The sequence below is a fragment of the Furipterus horrens genome, unplaced genomic scaffold, assembly GCF_987537825.1.
Source record: "Furipterus horrens unplaced genomic scaffold, mFurHor1.1.pri manual_scaffold_5, whole genome shotgun sequence".
Lineage (NCBI taxonomy): Eukaryota > Metazoa > Chordata > Mammalia > Chiroptera > Furipteridae > Furipterus > Furipterus horrens.
In genome coordinates, this window is record NW_028327175.1 from 71109254 (window position 1) to 71127219 (window position 17966).

Consider the following 17966-nt stretch of genomic DNA (forward strand, 5'->3'; position numbering starts at 1 on the left):
CATGTGTGCATAAAATGCACTTTTAACTTTAGAAGAATTGTTTCTCCAACATTTTTCATTCATATGTGTCATCTGTATATATCTAAAGATCTCATAAAAATGAATTGAAAATCAAATAAAGTGAATGGATTCATACTTTTAAAGAAGTAAGTGCTTTAACCTTGACATCCCAGCACAATCTCTGTTTGAAATTATTCTCCATAAATTGTGCTGTGAAACCTAAGCATGTGTATCTTAAAGACAAATGAAACAAAACACTACTTTGCAAGTGACCCTGATGTACAGCCACCACTAAAAAGATCCTCAAATCAAATTGTGAGGTGTAGCAAGTCTCTTACTCTCTTCTGGAAGGTCTGATTCCACAGGGCTTTGGGAATCACATTTGTCTCACTCTGCAGCAAGAATGCTTTTCTTTCAGGAATGTTTCAAAGTAAAACTAATGAGGGAGTTTTCCTCTCTGAGAAAAGAGTGTTACTTGTGACCTTCAGTACATTATAAATCATAAGTTATTTTTTGTTTTTAACTTGTTTCTTAATGCAGTCGCTGGGAGAAATGAGAGATAACTGTGACAGGTATTAGCGCTGTCAACTTTTTCCTTTTTTCTCTCTCCCTAAGTGAATGGTAGGATTGAACTTCCGTTACCTTTAAATGCGATTCTGTGCCTTGCTCCAGCCAATGATACGTGAGAACTGAGGCATTCCATTTCTAAGCCGGAAGTTTGAGGTGCCCCTGCACTTACAGCGTGCACTGTCCCGTTTCCCTCTGCAGTGAGGAGCTGCGCGAAACTGGCTACTGAGACAGCATCAGCCTAGCCTCAGGACTGGACGACACAGCAGAGCTCTGTCGCTCGTCTGAAATGGGCATAAGCGTTTCTGAAAAATAAATCATTCTTTTTAATCCCTTGAGCTTTTAAATATTATTTATTACTGTAGCATAACTTAGCATACCCAAACTGGAGCAAAAATAAAATATTAAATTAGTAATCATGGAAGTAAACCACATTTTACAAAATGACAAGAGTGTTACAATTGCATGTAAGTCTTTTTAGTTGGAAATTCTTATCTTGTCCCACTTACGTGTTAAATTCTTTACATGTATCAGATTTAATCCTTACAATGACTTTAAGGAATATTTACTATTTCAGTCCCATTTTTACAACAGAGGAAACAGAGGCTTACATTCCCCCAATGTCACACTGCTCCTAAGGGACAGAGACTGATATCAAATACAGATTTTTAAAATTATGAAGCTCATAGCCTTAATCATTATGTAATACATTATTTCCTGTACATTACCAAAAATGAGCATTGCCAAAAGTGATCAAGTAAGATTAACTAGCCAGTCATTGAATAATCACTAAGTAAGTTACTGTTTTAACCACGTGTACAGAGGAATACAAGAGTGAGAGGTGAGGAAGTGGTAGATGATAGATAATACCATTAAGTCTCATAATAAGCAAGCTGAAGTACAGTATGGCAAGGAAATCAGATCAAGAAGCAAAAGGCACTACTGGAGAGAGAAACACTGAACCCAAGGTGGTCTGTATCAGAGAAGATTAGTCACAAAAGTGATGAAAACTATAGTTGTATATTGCATGAGCTTAAGGACTGCCAGGCTCCCAGAGTAAGGAATGACCAAATGAAAAATTATGAGTATTATCACAGGTAATTTTTCACAGTCATTGCTGTTAAGAGTCCAATTAGGAGGCAGTATTCCTAATGATCCCTGGAATGGATTGTCACAATGGAAGGTGTGTTAAAATGTAAATATTTTGTGTCTTTTTTATACTTATGAAGCTCTGTAACAAGATTTAAGAACTCCTTTTAGTTATTTCTTATGTTTTATCTACAATCAAGGTACTAAGAATATGTGTGGTAAATAATTTTTAAAATAATAGGCTTTTAATAAATATCTTATATTTTAAAATTAATAGTGACCTGGCTGGTGTGGCTCAGTGGATTGAGTGCTGGCCTGTAAACTGAAAGGTCGCTGGTTTGATTCCCAGTCAGGGGGTGTGCAAGAGGCACCCAATTTGTGTTTCTCTCCCTCCCGTCCTCCATCTTTTAAAATGAATACATAAAATATTTTTTAAATAAATAAAATTAATAGGAATTACTAAAAATAAATGGATATTTCAAAGTCTGATACTGAGTTGATGGATATTTTAGGCAGTAGATTGAAAGCAAATTATATTTCTTAGGACATATCTCTGAAGGTTGAAAATGTAAAACAAAAATGTGAGAATCAAAATATTGTTGTATTTGTTTGGGTCGTCTGGAAACCAGATTGTAAGATGTGATTGTACATGTATTTTTTTGTCCATAATGTTTTGGAGACTCTATAGTGATGGATTCTAAGGTACAATGAAATTGTCTCTATTTTTATATACTGACTTTTAAAAAACTATCACTTAGAAATGATCTATATATTTTCTAGTAGTTAGCAAAACAAGTATGAAAATGTTAGATGCTTTTAGTTCAAAGCACAAAATTGTAATGGACAAATGAATTCAAATTATGAAACATTTTGCCAAACATTTTTGCTCAATATATTAAACATTAGAGATTTATCAAGTGTTTGCTTTATTCTAAACAAAACCAAGATTAGGGAAACGCACAGTTAAATAGTCAAATGTTTATTTAAAGATGATTTCCTTGAATCTCTTTTAAATAGAAAATAATTATACTTAAATTGTTTTTTTAATAAACCTCCTCATTTTCTGTTTGATTCTATAATGAAGTGGGATATTATCATATTAAGACAGTACTGTGGACCATTACACAAAGCTTTCAAATTAAAAATTAAAGCTAAACTTCTTTGTTATACCTTGTTGGTTAAGGACTTTTGTTGTCATTATTTATAATAGGCCTAACATTGTCAGTCACATAAGTCAGGTGGTTGAGCATTATTACTTGATAATTTTCACTTTCTTCACCAATTTTGTTTTATGTCATTGGTGGAGATCAAAATCATGACTTTATTGAAAGAGGCCACCAGTCCCCTCAGCCATACTCCCAAGTGACATACTCAAGTTAATGCCCCTTTTTTCATGAACTCTTATGAGTTAGTAAATCTTCATATTTATCACAGGATGCTGTATTTCAGCATCTAAATGACTGTCTTTGTCAGTTGCAAATGCCTCATCTAATCAGGAGTGACTAAGAAGGTCTGGGTCACCAACACGAAGAGACACTGCTACAAGTTTATGCTCACATCTATTCTGGAAAACTGACTCCTGGAACTATGGCATTTGAATAGTCATAAAATGGCTAGACAAAAACAATATAAAGTGACACTTCTTGATTCTTGGTCTTTAAAAATAGTTTGTTTTTTTCTATTTCATGTCGCATGAGTTTTTATTTAATACATTTTGTAGTTACGGATTCTCTGCTTACAATATCACTAGTACTATTTGTGGCTCATTTAGGATTTCCCAAATCTGCCCTCAGATCACAACATATACACCATACCTGTTCTTCTTGAGGTCTGTGAATATACCCATATCAACCTATTTTGGGTTGTTTGAAGATGATGCAACTCTCAGGGATAATGTCCTATTGTAAATCCTGGTAAGCTAACCTAAATTACTTTACAGCACTAGTTGCCAAGAAATAAAAGCATGGAGGCTACATCTGTGTATCTGAATAGCTATTTTTTCTGGGTGACTGCCTAATTTTGTTTCAAACAAAACATTATCTAGGTTCTTTCAAGACTATTTCTCTAATTTGTTTAAGAACTACAGCCAAAACTTCCACAATGACAGCAACCACTTTGAATTCAACTATTCATTACATTTTGGGCAATACCTATTTTTGTTTTGAAACAATTTGTTATACTTAAACACTACGTCAAGAATTAAATCAGAATATATATAATTCACTTTTATCTCAGTATGACATTCCTTGCTTTTTGTGTATGTCTTAAGAGTTGCAAACTATATTAAACTGGAATATTATCAACATTTTTAGCCACATATTTTCAAAAAATGTGGCAGCAATCAATAAATTTCAAACACTTTTTTATATTTCACAAAGTGTTAACATGTTAATATAGTCACTCTATTCTTGACCTTCATATGTCCTGACATTCTTAACTACTTAAAATAGCACTTTCATTTTATAATCTTTATGTAGCATTTTATTTCCAATACATCTCTTATGCATTGTCAACATTCTTAAGTATCTGAAAGTGAGTTACTTCTGTCTCCTTTTTATATATTCCAGAGTATCCCATAAAAATATGGATAACATAAAACTATACAGAGCTTCACATTTTGTAAAATTAATTTCTTCTTTAAAATATTCTTATATGCCTCTCAGGAAATTTTGCACAATATCAAAATATTTACTTTCATATTCATTTGAGAAAGAGTACCCAAATTATATTTGCTATGTAAATTTAACAATATTTTACTATGTTTTCTTCTTGGACATTGCTCATAACAATATTTTTTTCTGATATAACTCCTCAGGCAAGGGAAACAAAATAAAAAAAAAATAAACAAGATTACATAAAACTAAAGTTTTTGTATAGCAAAGGAAACCATCAATAAATAAAAAGACAACCCACTAACTGGGAGAACATATTCACCAATGATAGAGATGATAAGGGTTAATATCCAAAACTTATAAAGAACTTACTATAAAACTCAATATCCAAAAAACATATAATCCATTTTTTTAAATGGTCAAAGACATGATAGGCACGTCTGAAAAGAGGACCTATAAAAGGCCAATAGATATGGAAAGATGCTTATCATGTCTAATCACCAAAGATATGCAAATTAAAACCACAAGGAAATATCACCTCACACCTGTCAGAATGGCTACCATCAATAAACCAACACACAAGCTCTGACCAGGATGTGGATAAAGAAACACCCTTCTGCACTGCTGGTGGGAATGCAGAGTGGTGCAGCCACTGTGGAAAGCAGTATGGAGTTACTTCAAACAAATAAGAATGGAACTGCATTAAGACCTACCAATTCCACTTTTGAGAATTTATCTGAAGAAACCTGAAACACTAATTTGAAAGATTATATACACCCCTATGCTCACTGCAGCATTATTTACAATAGCCAAGATTTGGAATTAGCTCAAGTGTCCATCAGTAGATGAGTGGATAAAGTAGCTATGGTACATTTACACAATAAAATACTACTCAGCCATAAAAATGAAGCAAATTTTACCCTGTGTGACAGCATGGATAGACCTGGAGAGCATTGTGCTAAGTAAAATAAGCTAGTCAAAGAAAGACAAATACCATATGACTTCATTCATATGTGGAATCTAATGAACAGACTGAACTCACAAACAAAATAGAGACAGGGTCATATATAGAGAGCAGGCTCACAGCTCTGGGAGATTTCAGAGGTGGAAGGATCAAGCAGAAAAGAGAAAGAACTCATGGACATGGACAATAGTGTGGTCATTGTCAGGGGAGGGGTATTTTTTGATGGAGGTGGAAGAGGGTATAAAGGCAATACATGATAATGGAAAAAATACAATAAAAATAGACAAGTAAATAAATGCTTAAATTTAACAATAGTAATGATTAAAATCTATTCATCACTTTACACTTAATACAGTGCTTTCATATAATCTATAACATTAAAGTAGGCATTTGTACCATTCTCCATTTTAAAGAGAAATGCATGGATGAAGTGAATTGCTTCAAACTGTGTAGTTACAAAGTAACGAACTGTAACTCTCTTGAAATTTTGTGAATTTCCTACCCTGATGATGCCAATTTTCCATGGTTGAACTTAACTATAAATTGTAATTTAAGACAGTATAAATGGAGTACCTTGTGATATGGTGATGTCCTATTTAATTTTGCAGTGATAGAATAGAGAATGTGATTCTTGAGATACCACCTTCAGTTATGATATAATGAAAATTACATCACATTTATACTCTATATATTCATATAAAAGTTGATAAGATAAAAGTTGCCCAAATATCTGCTTGGACACAAAGTTCAATTAGTTTAAATTTTTTTTAGTTTATCCCATCCCAAACATGAATAGTAAATGAACACATTTAACCCTCCCCCTGCCTCCAGCAATCACCCATTTTTATCTTATAAAGATACATGTTTAACCACATGTTTTTGTTCTATATTCTCTGTTAATATATAAAGTCAGTGAGGATATAATACTTGACATATAAAAGAAGCTAAATAAATATTTGTCAAAAAATCAATAGAGAAGAGGTAATAGTTTATTTTCATAGAGCAATTATTTTTGTAATAATTACACATGTGTTGATAGTCAAGCGAGAGGGTTTGCAAAGCTAGAGTAGACTGATTATCTTTTGAAGATGTAGATTCTCTTCTGATATTCTTTTTTTTAAATATTTATTTGTTTGTTTGTTTGTTTATTTTTTTAGAGAGAGGGAAAAGGAGATGGAGAGGGAGAGAAACATCACTGTGTGGTTGCCTCTCACCCGGGCCCCCAGCTGGGGACCTGACATACAACCTAGACACGTGCCCTGACTGGGAATTGAACCAGTGATACTTGACTCACAAGCCAATGCTCAATCCACTGAGCCATAGAAGCCAGGGTCTTCTGATTGTCTTTTGAAGGTAGGCTAGAGTATCACAGAAGACATTTGATTATTTTGAGTTCAAGTGGATAATGCCTTATTCCTTTGTTTGTCTTTTCTCTTTCAGTAATATTTTTGTTGGGTTCCTATAGTCAAAACTTGTTATTTCTATAGACAATCTGGAAAAAATAAAATAAAATCATTTAACCAAATTAAAAAATAAAGATTTTAAAGCACTTCAAAGACCTCCATCAATATGAGAAAAATATTGATGCTGATTACAAAAACGTGTATAACAATGAGTACTAAATGGTCTCTAGTTATGTATGGGGTAAATCAAAACAATAGTATTGTAACATACATGAAAGCAGTGGTATAATTCTAGCCTGTATTTACATGGGATCAGGTTTTGGAAAGTTAGATAAACTATATATGTATTCTTCCAGTTGAAAATCAAGTAATGGTTAAGAAATTCTAAATCCGGAATATTAAAATATGTTGACTTCTCATGCTGATAACATATAATTAAAATCACAGCAATTAAAGATTAATATCTTAAGAGAACTAATTAGAATATAAATATGCTGGAGTTTAATACAGGCTTTTCTTCATTCTGCTGCCTTTACTATAATGTAATTAAGAAAAGTTGTCTAGGATTTTGTTGGAATCCCTGCTTGCTTCTGGGGATATTCTTGATTTGCATTGACAGAACTTTTATGGCCTTATTGAATTCCTGTCTCTTTGCCTAAGGTCCTAACTGCAAATCAACTTTGAATGATTATTAAGTGGATATTGGATTATACTTATCACTTTTCAGAAATTTTTCATATCTGCAGTTGACTTTCCAAGATCCTCAAAAAACAACATTCAAACAAAAAGATCAGTCAGAATCATCTGGTTGAAAGTCAACATATCAGGCTGATCCACAAGGCTTGCTAAATTCATATAAGGAGAAGTTCAGGTTAATTTTAATGAACAGTGTTGGGGCCTACGAAGTGAGTAGTATTATTTGGAATTTTTAGTGGGTTTTCTTTTTTTTTTTTTTTTTTGACTCCCCTAGTCATTGGCCTTCATGCAGACCTCACTCCTACTCTTTATTTTTTGTACCTTTTCCCTTTATCTAACCCTTTCTCTCTTAGTGCTTCAATTTTCATAAATAGTGGTTAATAAACAGGTGATTATGATACTATCTACCTTGTATAAGTTGAGGACAAAATAAACACTTTTGGTTGATATTTTTACACACCACAGCATTTTTTATTCTTCAATCAAGAACACATTTCTGTGTTCTTTCTGGCTTTCTGTCAGGGCTGCCACTCTATTTAGTAGCCATTTACGGGTTTCCAAGAGCTTTCCTTTCATGACGAGTGAAAGTTCAGGCCTCTCCCATGTGTTTCACAGATCTCCATGGAGTATTTTCCTGTTCAAAATCTTTCCTGGTCAGACTTATCACCTTTAACTCTAAGCCATACTAACATCATATCAAGTGTTATCACTCTCCCTAAAGCACTCAGCCCAATTGTAAACAGAGCTCTGTTTATTTCCCTAAATACCAGAGTATGGTGTTGAAGAAAATTGCCTGAAGGGTCTGGGTTAAAAATAAGGTAAAAATAATAATATATCATTGCTTTAGAATTAGCAGCCCTAGGTTTCCACAAATGTTCCTTATTAGACACTTTTCTCTTTAGCTGGTTTCTTACACACAGATATCTTTTCCACATGTGGAAGCCCACTCAGAAAAGGCAAAATCATTGGGCATTATAATAATCTTCACCCAGGGAGTTAAAATACTTTTATATGTTATGCAGATTTATTTCCCCAATCTGACTCAAACTCTGCTTTTCAAAACAGAACATAGAATTGTACCTTGTATAAGCACTGTGTCTAGGAAAGTGTGTTCCTCAGACAATAGAAATCTCAAAGGAGAATAGTAGTATCTTTATTTAAATGGCATTTTGTCCCCACTACATTAGTATCTGTCAGTGTAAATGAAGAGTCATTAAAATTTTAAAGAATTCAAATTATGATACTATCATAAAATAAAGGATAAAAGAGTTCTCTAATTAAAACAGATATGATGACAAATTTTTATCAAAATATCTACTTCAAATGAAAGTAATTGAATGCATTTCAGTGACTTCTTATAGCCCTTGAGAAAATGTTTACCAAATGGATAGATCAATTTAAAAAGTGTTTTCTCATTTTGTTTCAAGTTCTTTTCTGGTGCCAATTATTTTTCTCCATAAAGTAAGCTCTGTTCCAGCCAATCAGAGAAACTTTAGAGTCAGAAACAGTCATCAACTTATTCATTAGATAATTTACAATCAAATAATATATAGATAAAGCAGTACTACTGTGGGGAAATAGCTATCCTTACAAAAATTGTTTTCAGGAGGATTATGAATGTCTTGTTTCATAAGAATGAAAGGAACACCAAGCCTCACTTTAGATTTCCTAATGTAAACCCTTCTGACTCCATTTATTGTGAACTATTCTAAGTGGATTTATTCTATAGTAAACAGTTGAACAGAAAGAAACTACTGAAATAGAAGGCTTTTACAAAGCAGGTACTGAAGCTAACACTTTTGTTCTGAACTGGAAAACTTCTAAATTCATGTACAGAAATACTTTGTTTTCAACCCACTCACAATAGAGTAGCCTAAGGATTTGTTTTCAAATTTATGCTTAGGAAGAGAAATAGGCAGGAGCCCTTAACTGTTCCCACATGAAAGCAAATAGCACAGCAGGTAGAGAATAAAATATGTAGTGACTCAAAAGCATAAGAAAGAATAGCATGAAATTTAGGCATTTAACTTTTAATTCAATATATAAAATGTTTAGTCATGGAATCAGATTCATTAAGTACTTTTCAATTTGTATTAAATTGTAAACAAGGTTTTTTCAAACTCAGTCTTCTATTTAATTAAAAGTCTAAAATGCAGGCCAAAGAGTAAGTTGCTCCTAAATATTACTATTCACTGAACGCACTTGAAAAACTCATTTGACATGATATTTTTTTTGTCATCACATTACCAAACTAGCCATGCAAAGTACATAGACTTGTATGGTAAAATTTAAAAAGCAAGGAAAACTTTATTCAAGAATATTGCAAAAGGAGAGACAGGCTAAAACTCAAGCTCGGCTCAACCCCACTGAAAAAGGCTGCACGCATTTAAGAACTGGGATAGGGGCAATATTAGGCCACCTGCACTTGCTAATTGGCCTTACTTAAAGAATGCGTACTATCAAGAAGCTTTTAAAAAGACTTACCTCTCAAAGAGGCAGGGAAAGATTACACAATTATAAGTTGTCTGAGGTAAAAACTCTAAGAAAGGCAGTATCAGTGGGCTAGAGTCAGGTAGAAACCTGTATAAAGTTTAATTAAGCTGAGGGGAACATGAGGTTATTTTGGTCAGTGGAGAGAAAATGAAAATTGGTTGGGAGAAAATAAATAATCTACTCTTTCTAAACTGAATTCAAATGACTAATGCAAATTACATAGATAATTTTAACTAAAGTATCTGTTTGTGGTCAAATGATGTGTTTGTTCATTTTGATTTACTTTCAAGTATCTATTCCTCTCTGCCAGCAGCACAGCCCTGGAAATGGCTGGAAATAGATAGCACCATGAACATTTACATTGCAAAGATCACACTGCAAATGTAAAGCTCCACGCAACACATTTTGGGCGTATTATAGTGCTCCAGTTTGGTAGAGTTTTGTAGACTGGGCTTACAACAGCCATTATTAATACATATTGTTTATCTACCACTTTTGAAAAGTTACCCTTCTGCATTTGATGAAAGAAAGATGCAAAAGTACACTTATTATGGTGCATATTGTTATTTAGCATTACCATAAGGATTATTTAAGGTGAGAATCTCTATACAAGATTTTTCAGTATCCATCAAGCTAGGGAACACTAACCCACTCAAAATATTAGGATAAAAAGTCACTATATACACATACAGTTTCTTTTGAGGGAGATGCTAGAACATACCTTATTATAGGATGTATATCTCATACATAAGGTACAAACAAAAGTGACCAGATATTCAATAAAGAGAAAAACATTAAGTCTTTAAGACTACGTTAGTAAAATTGCACTGTGAAAAGACCTAGACAATCAGTAAAATTGTATGAAGAGTAAAAATTATGTTTTAACTGCCTTAATATCATCAGAGAGACTCTCATTGTTTCTCAGGATAAAATAATTGAAGTAATTTATCCTCAAGACAAGTGCTGTATAACTCTATTATTGATGTAATTTTAGTCAAAAGTGCAACAGTACAGTTTGAATAATACCAGATGTATCAGTAATGTTGCTTCTTTTAGAAGTTAGAGAAAACTTGCTCACTAAATGACAGTGACAAATGACTTACTATCCATTAGACTACAAGCTTCTTGTGGGTAGGTGATGTTATATTTCATGTAGTGCACATATTAGTTGCTATTTAACATTTAAACACATAAGTAAGAAAATGTTCTTTGTGTTTGATTCTTGGCAAAAAAAGGCACATTTATCTACACACATGCACTTAATTTCTATGAAAAGAGAATATTTTAACCTAAGTCCTTTGAAAGTGTTTTATTCCTCATAATGATAGAGTTACCATATAATTTATTATCCAAATTTAGGACATTTTGTTCAGGAAAAAAACAAACAAACCACGAAACGTAAAAGGATCTATAATCATTTACTGGAGTTTCTATTACTATACCCATTTTACAGATAAGGAAACTGGGGTTTATTTATTGGTAAAACTTGACTAACTTACAAGAAAATAAACAGGCAAAAGGCAATAGAGAACACGTGTTTCCCATCCATGTTTAGATAAACTTTGTGGAATGTTTGTTTCCCAGTCTTCAATGTCCCTCTCAGCACTACCCTGGATGTTGGGGTGCTAATAGGAACCTCGTTCATGATCACTGAAAGCTTTCCCAGTTAAGGCCTTGTGAGGCTACAAGCAGATTAATTCAAAATAACCAAGTGCATTTTAAATAATGGGAATTATATGCAATTTAGACACCATTAAACTTTAAATGTGTGTGTTAGAAACTGCATATATAGTGCAGTAGGGTTCCACTGTCAACTTTTCATTGTTTCACTAGTCACTTTCCTATGCCCTGGGAATAGTGAAAATTGTAGTTCGGTGATGGTTTTTATTTTAACAAAATAATTCTTGTTCCTGTTGTCTAAATTCCTCTTTTTCTGGTGTAGGTTTAGCTTTCATTTTTTACATTGCATGCTGTTTTGTGCCTGGTGTGTTTTATCTGGAGATTGCTTTTTGCCTTGAAGAGAAGTAGGTTTAGAGTTGCAAAAGTTCACACTTCTAGTAAAAACAAAACAAAAACAAAACAAAACAAAACAAAAACAGAACAAAATTTTTTATAGTTTTCTATGTCTAATCTCAATTCCACAGAAGTTATACAGATCCTCTGTGTCCAATATAGTCAATGCTATCTGATACAGAATTGTGCTATCTCTGGGCATTGTGTGGCACAAAGTAGCTTCTATTTTGTTCTTCTGCTCACCTTCTTGCTGTAATCATGAAAAAAACTGGGAAAGTACATTTCAGAAGAAATCTGAACCAAAAATGGGTCATCCATTGGACAAAATCAAAGCTGTCATCTCCCTTAACATATTACACCAACAAGCACATTTTTTAGCTACTTCATATCAGGGTTTTAATATTAAAAATTTTGGTGTTAGAAATTGCATAGCTATAAATTAAAATTTATTTTTTTAAATGTCTTCAGTTGTTATTAATATAATATAATCTATCTAATCTGCTTTATATACATGTAGTAAAAGCCTCCCTTCTCAATCTAAAAACATATTGGCAGAGATCAATTATGCTTGGAATTCTGGCTTCTGGTAGGTACTTTCCAGTAAGCTTCGATGTTTCTATCCATGTTCAAATAGTAGTTAACAAATGTATCATTATAGTTCTGACTTAATATGGTTATGGTGTGATTTAAAAATATTTCCTGTTTTAAGTGAGATTTGTTTTTTAGTTTTTGTTTTTTTAATGCCCAGCCAACTGCAGAAGTACCAATTACATCATATTTGATGACTTCTGTTAAGGTAATATATAAAAAAGGCTCAATTAACTTAAATTTGTCATGAGTATATGAAGGTTTTTTTCCTGAATATTGGATATGGTTTTTAATTTTAAAAAAATTTAAATTATTTCTCAATAATGCAAAACTTAATATGTATATTTAAGAAATAGGGTAGCTAAAAATGAAGTATGTGAACAAAAGAGGGGTTTTATGGGAAAATAACCTCACAGGGTGATTTTATCTTAAATTCCTAACTGCACAGGCCATGGTGGGTAGTCATGCACAAGGCATACAACCTCTTTCCTAAAAGGCTTATCTTTTCCTTAAGCAAGCCCTGTGTCCAATATTTCTTTGCATTTAGGTTAACACACCTTTGAAACACCCCCTTTCAGTTCCCCCAACAGAACACATAATCTTAACTACCCTGTAATCCAGCAATTTTCAAACAATGTGCTGCAAGAATTTTTAAAGCATGCAATTCCTGACTATATAGTCAGGGGTACTGACCTCTTTTCCTTTAGACTGTCAAAAAGAAAAAAGACAACAGCCAACACAATAGCCACCCTGTGTGAACAAATCAAACTATACCTCTTCTTCTTCTTTTTCTTTTTTTTTTTTGGTCAAAGCAGCAAAAAATAATATATTTTTTGGTGTGCCCCAGAATTTTAGTAATTAGTTTGTGTGTATAATGAGATGAAAAGGTTTGAAAATTGCTGCTGTAATCCAATCCAGAGTTACTTCCTCCCACCTTATGTAATCTTCCTTAAGGTTTCTCTTTAATTTCAAATGCATAATAGAAGCTGCAAAAACTGTTATTCTCTGGAGCATTTGAGCTCTTGCTCTCCAGCATATGTCATTAGTTTGGCTCAAATAAACTCGTAAAAATTCTCTACAGGTTTGGATGTTTCTTACATCAACAAATAATCTTCCTTAATTGCAGTATTATAAGAAATTGGTTTACTACTTCTAAAGTATGATTCAAAAATCTGCTTTGCTGTTATAGACAATGAATTCAAAAGTACATGGAGTTGCTTTGTCATTAATGTTATTTCAGTTATATCTGATCCTTTACTAAGGTGCTATTTCATTCAATAGATATAGACAAATCAGTGTGATGCAATTGTAAACATGTAGGTCATGATGTGACAACACTAAGAGAGTTAAGATGAAAGCTTGAGTGTTGAATTGATCAAACATGAAAAGGATGTCTGAATAAGGTTAGGAATGTTAAAGTAATGGAATTGATATGAATAATATAAAAACCTAGATCAAATAATAACTTTTGGATAAATTCTCATTCATTTCTTTTTAAATTAAAATTTTTTATAAACAAAAGTTACTGAGAACTTACTGTATACTAAGTACTGTGGTAGACACATTACATATTACAAATAATTTGAGCATGGGCCTTGATTTTAAATCACTCACAATGTGGTGGAGAAGAGGGACAAGTACAATTGTGTACAATCTCAGTCCAGCCCAATTAGTGCCAAGAGAAAAAAAAAAAGGAACACACACAAGTACTGCTGGAATACAGAATAGCACCTAAACCTGAAGAGTCTCAGGAGGATGGAGGGAATCACTGAGATAAAACTGAAAGTTTGCCATCATTGGCACTGTGCAAATAAATACCAAAGCACAGTGGAAAGTGGGGGTGGGAAGGGAAGGGAAGAGGAGGAAATAAGGAAGAAAGGAAGGAGGATAGGAAGGAAAAGACAAAGAGGAAGAATATGTACAGAACCTTGAGCATAAAGGGCACTAATATGTATGCAGTTATCTTATTAGGGCTATGTTTGTATCCTGAAGTTATACTTCTGAGTGTAGATCAAATTGTGTTTTAAACCTGAGTGAGATCTCTGAACTCCGGCACATTGTACAGAATCCTAAATGCGTAGCTTGCAGCTCAAATACTACTAGGAAAACAAAACCCAGACATTTGCTTATTTGGGCATGTTATAAGACAGCAAGTAGCTGCAAATGACATCTGAATAAAAAGGTTTACTAATATAAAAACTACTATAATTTACTCACATTTTATTATTAGTTCAGCATGTTTCAGAGTTTATATTTTCAGGAAGATAAAATTGTTTTTTTTGAAATTAGTATAAAAGAGAACACTACATTTGACAGGTGACCTTTGATAAAAGCAAATAAAACAAAAAACAAAAAAATCAACACTTTTAGAATTAAAAGTACAGAGGTTAAAATAGGCGAACATATTTTATGAAATTTTATGTAAAAGAATACTCACTAGAACATGTCCATTTGGTTCTCCAAAAACTCACAACATGTGACAAGGAACAAAGCCAGGGAGTCTAATTCAATACATCTTGTTTCTATAGAAACAGCATTATTGACACTCATTTTTTTTTTTCTATTTCTATGGTAACAGGACACAGAAGTACCTTAGAAATGAAAAGGGTACACATAAGAGATCTCTCAAGTGCTGATGGAGGTGAGTGGAGGCTGGTGATGACAGGAAGTACAGATGTTCACTAATCTCCAAAAATCTTTACTCCCAAGAAGCGTATTTAAGTTAGAATTTGGCTCCCATAATAGGATTGCTTTCTTCCCAGGTCACGGCACCACTAAGCTAAATTGAATTCAAAACTATTTGAGTTATTTTACCTGCACATCTTATTAGATTTGTTTGACAATTAAAAGCAGAATAAAAGTTTTTAAAATGTTTAATAAAAATATAAATAATGTTTCTTCCTTATACACTGTTATTATTACTGAATTGCTCCATAGAAAGGAATAGGATTACTGTTGCTCAGTTCTTGGAAGAAATAATAAGATAGTGTCAAGTACATAAAGACTATTTTATAGGTTAAGTTGTTCCCAGCTTCTAACTCATTCAAGTAAATTTATTCTTGAAGCAATTTTTTTTTCCCAAAATAATAAAGGTTTAGGGGGTAAAAAGAGACAGGAAGAACAGTAGTCAGACAATTTCAGTATCTCAGTAGTGGCTAAATAGGCTCTTAGCTTTTCTTCCCATTGACATATGCCAAATATAATAGTAACAATAGAATGAAGGACAAAAGCATTCTGTGCCATCCCCTAAATTATTTCCTACAATTCTCTTAAAGTTAAAATCACTTAACATTTCAGGGAAAAAAAGAATCAGGAAAGCATGTAGTGCATTAGATAGTGTAGAGAACCTCTAATGAAATAAGTTCCTCCTACTACACACACCAGCACTATTGGATAGGAATAGCCATCTAAATAAGGGTCTGTGTGATCTATTCTGTGTAGTGGACAGAAATTTCATGAAAATAATAAGATTGGTCTAGCTTCATCTTTAATTAGAAATGCTCTATTCCATGGGCATATATATTTGGTGTTGCATGCTTGTTTCTTTAATTGTGAGGGATTATTGATTTGTAAGAAGGTTTACATCTTTGTCTTGTTTGTTAACATTTGCTCCATGAATTCTCTTCTTTTAGTTCTGAAGAAAGAAAATCTCCTTAGAAGATAATGCCTTATTTTTTACTAACACAGCTTTCATTACCCCAGGAAGTGACAATTGGATTTCATACTTTCTGATTTGAGGGAGTAAGGTAGCTGAGACAAAAAATATAGGACAAATGTATTGGTAATGGGAAATACCTATGCATTCTTGCACTGCATATCCATCTAATTGGTTTCTGAAGAAGTTCACTCAATAAAACACTTCAAGAGCCAGTATTTGGTCAGTGTTTGGTCAGTCATTGGTGAAACAGAGTCATAATTTAAAAAATAACTTTGAACACGAATGAGGCTGATCTACCCCCAACGCCCTGGCTCAGTTGGAAACTATTCTGTCCAGCAGAGGTTTCATGACCACGGTGGAACAAATTTCTCCAGGACACTGTATTTTATCTGGGAGGGGAAAGGAGGCAGCTGTTCCCTCTAGTGGAGAAAAGCACAAGACCTCCATTCCTCATGCTTTTTACTGAGAAGGGTCGTCGGCCGTCGTCGGCAGCCGTCCGTCTCGAGAGACGATGGTGTAGCTTCTTAAGAGTCTATCTGCACCGCCGAGAATGGCTGTGCAGTCCGACTCGGGAGTGACATGGTATCTGTCTCCTCCCGTGTTGAATCGACATCTTGTGATGACGCTGAAGCTACAGAGCCTGGGCAGGGTAATATGGAGGGTCTGCTGTTGCCCATGCAGCAGACCCCCCCTCTCTTCGCAGCTGAAGGGTCCAAGGGAAGGACGGAGTCGATACAGCTTGGGTTCAGGGTACACATAGGAAATACAAGGTCAAATTCTTAAATCATCAATAGCTTTTAGGTGCCTGGATTACAGCTGACAGTTACAGATTACAGGTATTGATATAGAGGGCACAGTCTGTGTCAGGGTCTATTAAACATCTTGACGCCACACTGGCATTAGGTGCAAGGTTTCATACATTCCTTGCTAGAGATTGTTTATAGTTAACTAAGAGATAAGAAAAGCAGAGTAAGCTCCAAAGCATAATAAGCATTATTTAAATCCAATTCCCATGGAAACCCTCTCAGTGGCCTTCGGTCCTGTTTGCTTCACAGCCTTCCAATGTTCTGTTGAGACTCAGAGGCCTCCTGGAGGGGCGCTGGCTCATGGCTTCAGTTTCTGAAACCACAAGGAGTGGTTCCTCACACATGAAAGTAAAAATAAATATGTCAGCTTTTTCATTTTTATATATGTTACTTATATCAGTAAACTAATTAAATAACATTAGCTTATGATAAATATTTTATTATTATTATTCTATGCAATTTTAGAGTTGAGTGACATAACATTGTACAGCAACATAATTAGAACATTATTTGAGGACAATAATTAGTCTATTTTACAGAAAAGAAATTATTGGTAAAAAAAGTTATTTAATTGCATTATTCAACTCAAAGGGTATGGAAATAGCCCCATTTAAATGTATTTCATGGTTTTACTCTTAAAATATTTTGAATTTTAATTAAAATTATACATTCATTGTATGAATGATATGAATGATATGAGTGCAGAAATTTAAATTGATAAATTTAAATTAAATCATATTGTCAATGTTGCTAAAATAAAAACCCACATATTTTGTATTACAACTAAATTAGTAATATCTTTTTCAAGGGTTAAATCTGTAAAGTGGGCTATCCATTTTTATATGTAAATTCCAGGCGTTCCTCAATGGGTAGTTCAATAACAGCACTTGCTTTTTATTTACTACTTTTATATTTTTAGCTAGATTTTATTTAGAAATACATGAGTTGGTATATAGTATGAAATTTCTGGTACATTTGTATTGCTTATTTAACATATAACTTAGTTGCTTAATTCTATATGATAAATTATCACTACGACCACTTAGCCACTGTTTTGTTTTTTGATTGGCTTTCTGT